The sequence below is a fragment of the Triticum aestivum genome, chromosome 6D (genome assembly GCF_018294505.1).
Source record: "Triticum aestivum cultivar Chinese Spring chromosome 6D, IWGSC CS RefSeq v2.1, whole genome shotgun sequence".
Taxonomy (NCBI): domain Eukaryota; kingdom Viridiplantae; phylum Streptophyta; class Magnoliopsida; order Poales; family Poaceae; genus Triticum; species Triticum aestivum.
Genome location: NC_057811.1, coordinates 16,859,616 through 16,872,183, shown reverse-complemented (window position 1 = coordinate 16,872,183; position 12,568 = coordinate 16,859,616).

The following is a 12,568-nucleotide window of genomic DNA, read 5'->3' as shown; positions in this document are numbered from 1 at the left end:
GCATAAGAGCATCTACAGGCAGACATTTGGTCTCTCAAGCGCGCCGGTGAATAATGCCCGGACAGGTCTTGGATTTTATCATTTGCAATCAAAAACCCTATTTACAAAACACCAAATACATGCAAACACATGCACGTCGATCATTTTAGATTTGGATGTCAGTTTCAGTGTAGACAACCCCAACTGACAGTCCATGTTGAGCCAGTGGGGTTGTTCGTACATAAATTTCGAGTGTATGACCAGATTTGTGTTGGCCCATCGAGGTTGGGGGTTTAGTCCCACCTCTCCACGCGAGGAGTGAGATGACCGGCTCAAATAGCCGCGTCGTCCAAAAATGAGAAGTATCGGTCATCATTGAAACCTTTCTAAAGCTTATTGACTGTCATCATCAATTTTCTCTGCTTACAACTAGAGAAGATTCATAATCATTGTGAATATCTCTCACAAAAGGAGCATTGACTCTTTTTTGCTTCTTAGGTGCAGTGTGTAGTCTGGCAGTAGAGGGCATGGTCCGGCGCATGGGCGGCGGCGGAGGTAGCGTCCGGCGCAGAGGAGCAGATGATTTGGTCACCTTCTGTTGGGGTCAAGCTGTCAATTTTGACCTGGCGGACGTGTCCGGTCGCGCCTGGACCACCCCATATCCTCACTAGATTTGGGCTGGATATGAGATGCGCTGGTCAGTCCATGCGTTTGAGACTGCTTTGAGACACCTGTTTGAGTCGCTTTATTGGTTACTGACCGGACCGTCTGCCTGTAGATGGTCTAATTGTTTAAGTAAAACTTTTTTTTAGAACGAAGACGCCAAATGCGTCCGGTTTTAACTTAATAAAGCCCCAACAGGCAATGTATCCAGACACAAATCTTAGTACAGCACCAAAAGCCATTCAGGCCCTCGCAAGCATGAAATCGATGAAGTTACGACGAAAGCCAAAAGCCAAACAGGCTGCTAGCAGTTTTACAAGGCAAAGGCCCGTATAGAGCACGCAGGCTCGTCAAGCAGCAAAAGGCACCATGTCCTAGACCGTGGTCGGAGGCTCCCTAGCCAACACATACACCTGCTTCAGACGTTCTTCGGCAGTCTTGAATAATTCAGCATCCTTGCGCCTCCCCAACGGACTCCACTGCTGCAAGAAAAGGTTGCAGTTGTAGATAATGTTAGCCGAATGTGTTGGAAAACATCCCTCGATAGTAAGCTTGTTCCTAGTTAACCAGAAAGCCCAGAGGAGTGCCCCTACGCAGCTCCACATAACACGCTTTACAGGCCCCTGAATCGCATCTAATAGGTGAGTTAGCTCTGTCGCAGATCTAGGGTCCCACTGGACGCCTGCCGCGGTCCGGACTGCGCTCCACGCAAACCGCGCTAGTGAGCACAGAAAGAAGACGTGATTGGCCTCTTCTGGTGCGCCGCAAAGCGCGCAAAGGCCGGTGGCAGGGCCATTGCGTTTGGCCACGTTCAGGGAGGTGGGCAGTTTGTTGCGGAACATTTGCCAGAGGAAGAGTTTGATCTTCAAAGGCAGCCGCGCTTTCCACAACCCTTTGATCACCAGCTGCGCCGGCCCTTGGCACATCTTGTGATATAACGACTTAACCGTGAACTTGCCCGAGTTGGTAAGCGCCCAGCTCACCGTGTCTGGCTGGCCCGATAGGCCTATAGGGCTAATCATCTGAAGCAATGCCGCTCGGCTAGTTTGCTCTTGCCCACTAAGTTCCTGTTTAAAGTGTATTTCCGGTGGGGATGACGCCAACGCATCCGCCACCGCCATTGCCGGGTCGACGGCAATGTCATACAGGTCATGAAATTCGGCCCAAAGGGGCTGGGCATCAATCCAGTGATCTATCCAAAAGCGAGCGGACCGGCCATTCCCAATCGAGAATTTTTCCCCCATGGCAAATGCTGGTTTGATCGCCTGCAGGTCGTTCTAGAAGGGGGATCCCCTCGTCCTCCCTTCGAAAAAATTCCCGTTTGGGAAGTATTTTACCCTTAGGAGATCGACCCACAACCCCGCGGCCCCCTGGGAAATCTTCCAGATCCATTTACACATCAACGCAATGTTGAGGATCCTTGTGTTGGTGATCCCTAGGCCCCCCAAGGCTTTGGGTCGACACACCCAAGCCCACTTGACCATATGGTATTTACGGTTAGGTCCCGTTCCTTCCCAAAAGAACTTGGATCGGGGTGTGTCCATCTTTGCATGGACCCCTTCTGCGAGCAGGAAGAGGCCCATGGCAAACATGGGCAAGGAGGAGAGGCTCGAGTTTGTGAGGACGAGTCTTGCTGCTTTCGAAAGAAATTTCCCCGTCCAAGGGCAAACTCTTCCCCTCACCTTGGCACAAAGAGGTTCCCAATCCTCTATAGTGGGCCGTTTGGTGTCCACCGGGAGGCCGAGGTACGTGAACGAAATTTACCCACTTTGCAATTGAGCAAATCCGCTATGCGCTTTCCCTCCTCCGGCTCTACCCCCATGGAGAGCACCTCACATTTATGGAAGTTAATTTTGAGCCCGACATGAGCTCAAAACTAAGGAGAATCGCCTTGACCGTTGCAATGCATGTTGGTCCAGACGAAACAATAGTAACGTGTCATCCGTGTACTGCAAGTGAGTCACTCTCCCTGGAATGAGGTGGCCTACCGACCCTTTGATATGGCCAGCCGCGGCCGCCTTCCGGAGCATAGCGGACAGCGCATCCACGACAAAGTTGAACAAAAGCGGAGACATCGGGTCACCCTGCCTGAGCCCGCGTTTGTTCCGGAAGAAGTGCCCTACTTCTCCGTTCACCGAGACTGCAGTCTGGCCACCCGAGACCAACTGCATTACTCGGTGAACCCATACAGCCGAAAAACTGCGGCTAAGAAGCACCTGACGCAGGAAATCCCAATTTACCCGGTCCTAAGCCTTCTCGAAGTCTAGCTTCAACAGAATGGCCGGTTCCTTCATGCGTTTGAGTTCGTGTACAATTTCCTGCAGGGCTAGTGGACCCTCCAGTATATTGCGACCACGGATAAACGCGGATTGGTTGCGATGAATTGTGTGGTGGGCAATCGGTCCTAGGCGCGTGGCACACGCTTTTGCACATATTTTGAAAGGGACATTAATGAGTGCGATAGGGCGAAATTGTCTAATGTTGTCGGCCCCGTGGACCTTCAGAATAAGCGATAAGACACCAAAATTAAGACGCGCTATATCTACCGTCCCTCGCATAAACCCGTTGCAAATCGCAAAGATTGGGCCTCTGAGAATTGGCCAGAAACGCTTGAACATGACCACCGGCCACCCATCCGGGCCCGGAGCCGTGTCCGATTTCATGTCCAGCAAGGCATCATCAATTTCTTTAGGGAGAAAAGCGAGTCCCAACTCGTAATTCTCATAGTCCAGAACGCGTTGGGAGGCTTCCCACACGTCCGTGCGAAGGCCAGCCCTCTGGGCCTCGCATGACCCCATCAAATTGATGTAGAAGTCATAAATGTGGCGCATGATGTCCTCTTGACGCAACAAGAACCCTTGTTCCGATTGCAGCCTGAGGATTGCGGACTTCCTATGACGACCGTTGGCGTAGGCGTGGAAATACTTGGTATTGTTATCACCTTTAAGTGTCCATTTTAGACACCCACGACGGCGCCAATACTCTTCCTCCACGCGTAGTAACATCTCGACCTGCCCCTCAAGGGCGTAGCGGTGAGCCCATTCCTGCTCCGAGAAGGTTCGAGCATTAGCCTCAGCATCAATCCTCGCTATCTCCTCGAGGATCGCCGCCCTGAGCACTTTGTCGTCCTATGACGCCCCCGATTTGACCGTACACTAATCATGCACGCAAACGTGTACGATCAAGATCAGGGACTCACGGGAAGATATCACAACACAACTCTAAAACATAAATAAGTCATACAAGCATCATAATACAAGCCAGGGGCCTCGAGGGCTCGAATACAAGTGCTCGATCATAGACGAGTCAGCGGAAGCAACAATATCTGAGTACAGACATAAGTTAAACAAGTTAGCCTTAAGAAGGCTAGCACAAAAGTAACAACGATCGAAAAGGCAAGGCCTCCTGCCTGGGACCTCCTAACTACTCCTCGAAGCCGAACTCCATGTAGAATCATCCTCGGGATCTCTAGCTCCTGGACTCCAGCATCTGGTTGCGACAACCAGGTAGAATGGAAAGGGGGAAAAGAGGGAGAAAAGCAACCGTGAGTACTCATCCAAAGTACTCGCAAGCAAGGAGCTACACTACATATACATGGGCATATGTGTAAAGGGCCATATCGGTGGACTGAACTGCAGAATGCCAGAATAAGAGGGGGATAGCTAATCCTGTCGAAGACTACGCTTCTGGCCACCTCCATCTTGCAGCATGTAGGAGAGAGTAGATGGTAAGTTCACCAAGTAACATCGTATAGCATAATCCTACCCGGCGATCCCCTCCTCGTCGCCCTGTTAGAGAGCGATCACCGGGTTGTATCTGGCACTTGGAAGGGTGTGTTTTATTAAGTATCCAGTTCTAGTTGTCATAAGGTCAAGGTACAACTCCGGGTCGTCCTTTTACCGAGGGACACGGCTATTCGAATAGATAAACTTCCCTGCAGGGGTGCACCACATAACCCAACACGCTCGATCCCATTTGGCCGGACACACTTTTCTGGGTCATGCCCGGCCGCGGAAGATCAACACGTCGCAGCCCCACCTAGGCTCAACAGAGAGGTCAACACGCCGGTCTAAATCCTATGCGCGCAGGGGTCTGGGCCCATCGCCCATTGCACACTTGCACGTTGCGTGCACGGCCGGAAGCAGACCTAGCCTAGCAGGCGTTCCAGTCCAATCCGGCGCGCGCCGCTCCGTCGCTGACGTCAAGAAGAGCTTCGGCTGATACCACGACGTCGAGTGCCCATAACTGTTCCCGCGTAGTTGGTTAGTGCGTATAGACCAAATGGCCAGACTCAGATCAAATACCAAGATCTCGTTAAGCGTGTTAAGTATCCGCGAATGCCGACCAGGGCCAGGCCCACCTCTCTCCTAGGTGGTCTCAACCTGCCCTGTCGCTCCGCCACAAAGTAACAGTCGGGGGCCGTCAGGAATCCAGGCCCACCTCTACTGGGATGGAGCCACCTGTCCTTTCAGCCCCCTTATCAGAATCACTTGCGGGTACTCAACGAGTCGACCCGACTTTAGTCACCACATGTGTCATGTATATAAAGTATATAGTATATACCTGTGATCACCTCCCGCAGTGATCACGGCCCAGTAGTAGCATGGCAGACGGACAAGAATGTAGGGCCACTGATGGAATAAACTAGCATCCTATTCTAAGCAGTAGGATAGCAGGTAAGGGTAACAACTGTAGCAACAATGAGAGACTATGCAACAGAATAGGGTTAACCAAAAGCAGTAACATGCTACACTACTCTAATGCAAGCAGTATAGAGAAGAATAGGCGATATCTGGTGATCAAGGGGGGGCTTGCCTGGTTGCTCAGACAAGAAGGAGGGGTCGTCGGTGACGTAGTCGACCACAGGGGCATCAGCATCGTCATGGGGTCTACCGAAGAGAAGAGGGGGGAGAAACCGTAAATACATAGCAAGCAAGTGCATAACAGGACAACAGGCAGAGCTAGACGTGTTCTAACGCGGTATGAGGTGATACCAGTGAAGGGGGAAACATCCGGGAAAGTATCCCCGGTGTTTCACGTTTTTGGACAGATGAACCGGAGGTGAAATGTTGCAGGTTCGATATGTTAGGGATGTGTGGCGGGCGAACGGGCTGCGTATCCGGATTCGTCTCGTCGATCTGAGCAACTTTCATGTAGAAAGTATTTTCATCCGAGATACGGATTAAAAGATATGATTTTCAAAAGAATTTATTAATTTCGGGAATTTAATTAATTATTTAATTTAATTCGAAACTGGATTTATGACATCAGCATGATGTCATGCTGACGTCAGCAGTCAACAGGGGTTGACTGGTCAACCTGACCAGTGGGTCCCACTGGTCAGTGCCACATTTTAATTAACCTAATCAGGATTAATTAGGGGTGGGCCCCACTGTCATTGACTACTTAATTAGCTAATTAGGTTAATTAGGTAACTAATGTTTAATTAGTTTAATTAGTTGTTTAGTTTAACTAATCAAAATTAATTAAGTTAATTAATTAATTATTCTTATTATTATTATTTATTTATATTTTTTTAATTCCTTTTTTTAAAACGTTCTCAGGGGGGCGTGGGCCCTGGCTGTCATAGGGCCAAGGGCTTAACGGGCACTGGGCGATGGATCGGGCACGGGGCGCAGGGCGCAGCGGGCGGGGACGCATGGACCCGGGCGATCCCGGCTGGCTTAGCCAGTGGTGAGGCCAGGCAAGGGCGTCGGCGAGGTGAACGGGGCTGGCGCGTGGCCCGGCGCCGGCGACCGTGGCCGGAGCCGGGCAGGGTGGCGGGTGGCGCGGTTGGCGGAGCAAGCGCAGAACCCGGGCGAGGGTGAGGAAGCAGGGGACGTGGTGGTCGCCGGGGAGGGGAGAGGGCGCGGTGGGCGCCGGAGTAGGCGACGGGCGCGCGCGGGGAGCAAGGGCGTCGAGCGGCGCGGTGTAGACAAGCACAGCGCGGGCGCGCGAGTAGGACGAGCGGCCGGAGCGGCGAGATCCGCGGTGGTGATGTGGGATAGGCGAGCGGGCGCGTCTGTGGTCGTGCGGGCGCGGCGTCCGCGGCGACGGCGACCAGCGTGGTGCGGTACACGGGATAGAGAGGAGGGGAGTGGAGGCCGGGGGCCTCACCGGCGGCTGCAGGGGATTGGCAGTGGGCTCGGGGAGAAGGACGACGAAGGGGCGGCGTCCGGGTCGATGGCGGCGCGGGCGGAGAGGAAGGAGGCCGGGAGGGGCCGGCGAGGATGAGGCATTCGGCGAGCGGCGACCGGGTCCGGCGACGGCGCCAGGGCGACCGGGGCGGCCAGATCCAGAACGGGGAGGAGGAGGTCGTCGCCGGCGAGTTGAGGGCCGGCGCGCGCCTGGCGACGGTGGAGCGCCGGGGTAGGAAGAGGGCGCCGGGCGCCGCGGTGGCTGCCTCGATCCAAAAGGGGATCGAGGAGAGTGGGGGGGGGAGAGGAGTGGGGCGAGTGGGGTGGGTTAGGGTTACGGTGGGAGGGGGAGTGGGTTAGTAGGTGGGCTGGCCGGTCGGGCCAGGTGGGTCGGCCAGCTGGGCCGTCTGGTCCAGTTGGCCAGGGGGGCTTTCTCTGTTTTTTATCTTTTTCTTATTTTCTTTTTTATTGTTTTATTTATTTTAGTTTGCAAAACAGTTTTTACAAAAATACAACCCCTACTCCTAAATTAGCATAATAACATAGGCCACCTACTCCAAAAAGTTTGGTGATTATATAAACTAGATTAACATTTGTTTAGTATTTAAAAGCATTTAAATAATTGTTTTGCTGCTGTTTTTACTTACTATAGTGCAGCTAAATACTTTACAATAGTGTGGTTTCTTCACCAATATTTAATATGGACTATTTGGCTCACTCCGAACATTTTAGTTTTAATATTTGTAAACTTTTATTATTTGCTTTTATTTAAATTTTGAATTTGTTTCGGTTCTGAACTATACAGTAAACGGGGTGACGTGGCATCGTTAACGTGGGATTACTGTAGCTTAATTATCCGGGCGTCACACGTCCCTCCCTAGGTTGGCGCCCCACCCCTTGAGGCTTGCCCGGAGCCGGCCCCCAACGGCATTCCAGAACTCCATCGGGCCCCTCTGAGGCCCAACCTAGTTTACACACGCCCACCATTTGTCCTTAAAGACTTCCTCGAAGCCTGGCGTTTCGAACCAGGCCGTCTCGAAGAAGAAACGTGGGCTTCGACGCAGTCTGTTCTCCCCTAGTAGTAGACTAGCGGGACATGATCAGATCCAATGCGGGTTTCTGCGATCAACGAACAGAGGGGTACCCAATTTCACATTCCGGAGACATGAACACCCAGTCCAACACTGAGCGGACCGGGTCAAGTTGTTTGTTTGTCCATGTGAATCTCGCGCCCGATCTGGCCACCTCCCTAAGGGCCATGGAGGCGATGGCAGTGTTAAACATGGTCACCCGAGGCCAGTTTATATTACTGTTATTTTTGTCGGCTCCCGAACGGATCATGTTGAAATCCCCTCACACGAGGATAGGGATCGCAGCCGAAGTCACTGCGGTGACTTTTGCTTGGAGTTCTCCCAAAAACTCCGCCGATCGCGAGTGATCTGCCGGGCCATATACCTGTATCACAACTAGCTCGCGGAGAGATGCACAAATGCGAAAGTGAGCCGCAATGAAGAAAAGCCCTACATCCCAAGAGATAAGATCGTACACAGCGCGACACAAACCCATGAGCATGCCACCCGAGTGCCCAACCGCAGGTACATGCTGCCACACAAAATGCTCAAGCGGATCGATAGAGAGCAACTCATGGAAACGGAAATCCGCCTTGATCGTTTCCTGTAAACCTACGATATCAACGTCCTCCTTGCGCATGTATTCCTTCAGCTGGGTTCGCCGCCCAGCGTGGCTGAAGCCACGAATATTCCAAAACAAGGCCCGCATCTAGATCACGCGGTTACGGAGCCAGACACCTCTCGAGGTGACCGCTTTTGCCACGCGCCTCGCCTTGCCCCTGCTAGGCGAGGGAGAGGGGGCAACCCCTGTTGCCTGACCCCCCTCCCTCCCCTCTTCGGGCACCACAGAGAGAGCAGCGGCATCCCCTTGGCAAACAAGAAGGAAAAAAACTGTTCAAGTACAACTTGTCCTTATTCTTGAACTTGTCGGGTAGCAGCTGTAGTATCAATTTTCATCGATGTCGAGAAACTTTCAATCTATTTATCTTTAATCATAACAGTATAAAGAATAACAGAGGTAATAAAAATTACAACCATGCCTATGGACCATCTAGCGACGACTACAAGCACTAGAGCGAGCCGAAGGCGCGCCATTGTCATCGCCCCTCTCTCACTGGAGCCGGGCAAACCTTGTTGTAGTAGACAATCGGGAAGTCGTCGTGCTAAAGCCTCATAGGACCAGCGCACCAGATCAGCAACCATCGCCGATGAAGAAAATCGTAGATCAGAAGGATCAAACCTGTAAACAGTCAGATGAAGACGAACGAAGATCGGATACTAACAGATCCACCGAAGACCAGTACCAACCAAATCCGACGAAGACACACCTCCACACGTCCTTCGACGATGTTAGACGCACCATCGGGACAGGGATAGAACGTGAAAGACATTATTCCTACTAAGAGACACACTGCCGCTACACAGCCCCAACCATGACGCCAAATCTTACAAGAACAAGAACACCCCGGCGGGAGGGGGGCCGAGATCCGACTCACCCGATGGCCCAGAGGCCATCAAGATGGGACCGACCGGCGGCGGTGTCGACGGTAGGAGAAGGGATTTTCTTGTGGAGGAGGAAAGAAACACGTAACAACGATTTAAAATAAGTCTTCCATCGATATATTTGTAGATATTATCAGCAAGAGTTGGTTTTCGCAACCTGCTGCTCCTGGGTTGGCCTGTTTTCAAAAAAACAAAAAAACAAGATCAACCCGGGCTAGACTAGCCTGTTGACATTTTTTTATAGAAAAAACTCCGTGAGTGTCAAACGCTCAAACCGAAAGTTGAACCCTGATGTGCTGGCTGCGAACTCCTGCGCCTGCCAACTAAACTACCGCCCAGTTCTCCTCTTGTCGCATGGCTATACTAGGTGGCATGCATGAGTGGGCGCCAGCTAATGGGAGGTAAGACTTTATGACCGGCCCATGTTTGCAGCTAGAATACTACTTCCTCTGTCCCATAATATAAAAATGTTTTTAACACTACACTTATGTCAAAAACCTTCTTATATTATGGGACCGAGGGAGTATTTCCTTAAACTTGTAGCGCCCGCAACCACGTACTGTGCGGTTATTTTAACGATCAGAAGATGCTGTACACTGGCTATGTGTTTGCATTTATAGGTCAACTCTTTTTGCATGCATGCGTGTCCTGACAGCCATGCACGTTACAAGGCGCTCGTCTTTCACTTCATCGGTCAGACATCTAGGTAAACTTGTACTACGCAAATAAGTCGTTTGCTTAATGCACGATTAATTGCCGATCGGCCTTGATGTCAAACTAGTGAGATCTCAGGCTATAGATCACCGGTGGATGTTACTTTGCCTCACATGCGCTCGAAGCCGTACGGTCAACTCTTTGCTCACAGTTTGAAGCTTCTGTAACGTCGAAACAGGTTTTGGCCTCGCTTTATAGACAAAGCATCAACCGAAGAAGTATACAGCCGAAAGATGCAAGAAGGTAAGGAAGCAATGCAGAACGATCCGACAACGCTACCAGCAAAGAACAACAGAAAAACTAAACACCCTGATGTTACGACCTAGTACATCTAACCTCCACGACAACGCCCTCAAGAGAGAAAACGACGCAGGGCATCGCCACTGCCAAGTTCACACCGGACATAGGTCTTCACCCGAAGCCCTGACATGGTGAGAAGGACCACAATGACGTCTTCAAGAAGATCGCGGCATCCTCGGGTGTTGCCATCATCAGCGCCAAGGCATGGAGCTTTCGCTCAGCAACTCACCCGTGCCACTACGAGGCTGCCAGGAGGAGCGCGACGATGACATAACCCCAGCTCTAGATCGGGACGCTGCCCCTCCAGTGGAGGGACACGTTCGAGCTACCTCACGCAACACCTCCCATTGCTCACACAACCCGGGAGGTGAGCCACCACCACCGCAAAGGTGCCCGCCGAAGAGCAACCATGCGGACCGCCATCCAGGGCTGCCGCACCGGTATAGTTCTCGCTAGATACCATGTGCCGCGCACATCACAACACACTCAACCACGGTAGGAGGAGTGACGGCTGTCCATCTACTCCTAGCTCGGTATCTATCCCCGAGTGTGGGTAGGCGCTTCCACCATTGGAGGCAACCACACCTGCGTCCCCAGCCAGTGCCCGGTGGACTGAGGGGACACAACTCCGAGACTACCGACAACCACCGGTGAGCTAGCCCCGAACCCATGGCCAGGCGAGCTCACATGAGGCCATGCCCGTGGTCACCGGCGTCGATCCGCGCACCGATCCAACGCTGACACGACCACCACCATCGAGAACCGTACCCAAGAGAACAACATGAGCACCACTCGCGGGCACCTCCCGGTCTGAGCCCGAACTCTCCAACCCCGCGCCATGACCTGGACCGCCCGAGCACGAACCCTAGATCTAAACCTGCCGCTGGCACACATCCAGGAGAAGGAAATTGCCACTGCCACCCCTCGCCACCTACAGACATGCAGCAGCCATGACGTTGTAGCACCTCTAGGCGCGCACCACCGCTTTTCCCCAACCTATCCCAAACGCCACGTAGGGCCGAGCCCACCATGGCAAGACCAGCCACCACGCTCTAGGGACCGAGCCGTGGCAGCCATCCGAGGCAATCTAGGCCCACGCCACCTGCCGGCCAAACTGGCCGCAGTGAACATGCGCACACCACAAGCAGTGCCTTCCCCGGCCCTTGTCACGAAGAACAGCCGCCACGCAGCTCTAGCACGCCATCCCCATCGCCACAGCCGACATCGTGCGCCCCACCACCACCAACGTCATCCGATGACCGACCGGAGCAGCGGAGGCCACCAAGGGCCCCACGCGCTGCCACGCCGCAGCGCCCGATGACCGCGCCCGGGACGAAGAGGCCACGCCATGCCAACCCCTGACATCGCCGGAACGAAGAGGCCCCGCCGCCGGCCGCTTCGTCCCGGCACAAATTAAACTACCCCTGCTGGTAGTGGGGTACACGCCGAACGTGAAGTTATCCCTGTAACGAGAAAAAGCCATGGCAACAACGCACTCAACATTCTCGATCATATGTTAGATAGCTTCTCCGATTATTTCGCATCAAAAAATGAAAATTTTAGGTTTGCAGCCGTGCAAGATTCGACGGGAGACACCACATCTCGGTGTGATCTCTGCGTTAACAAAAATCCCCGTATAGTACTAATAGCTTAGAAAGATATGAACAAGCGAAAGCAAACGTGGATTAATTAACTAAACGTCAAGTCATGCCAACGTTTAAGCGTGTGTTAGCAAGGGCACAGCTTTGTCCTCTTTTCCATGAAAGTGACCTTTAGAAACGGTAGACGTCACGTCACAATATCAATTTGAAACTCCTCCTGGCCGATCGTATCACTAATTTATCAGCGTCGGTCAATTTGGCATACTATGTATACTTGATATCGTTTGAATGAAACGCACTTGCTCCTAGAACTTGCTTGGCAGCTGTATCCGTCCCACAATGTAAGATTGTTTTTCAAGCTAAAATTGATCTTATATTGTCCGACGAAGAGAGTAGGTACTTACCATGGAGCTCGGACCTTGGAGCACGGGTGATGCATATGCACGTACGGCCGGAATACATGTGTGACAACCGTTGCAGCAATCGGTTTCACCAACGTTTGTCAATGCTGAGTTACTGGCCGTACGCTTGCAGCCACTAGCTTTTTTTTCTTGTTTTTTGCGAGTAGCTTGCAGCCACTAGCTCTAGTCAACTCTTGGCA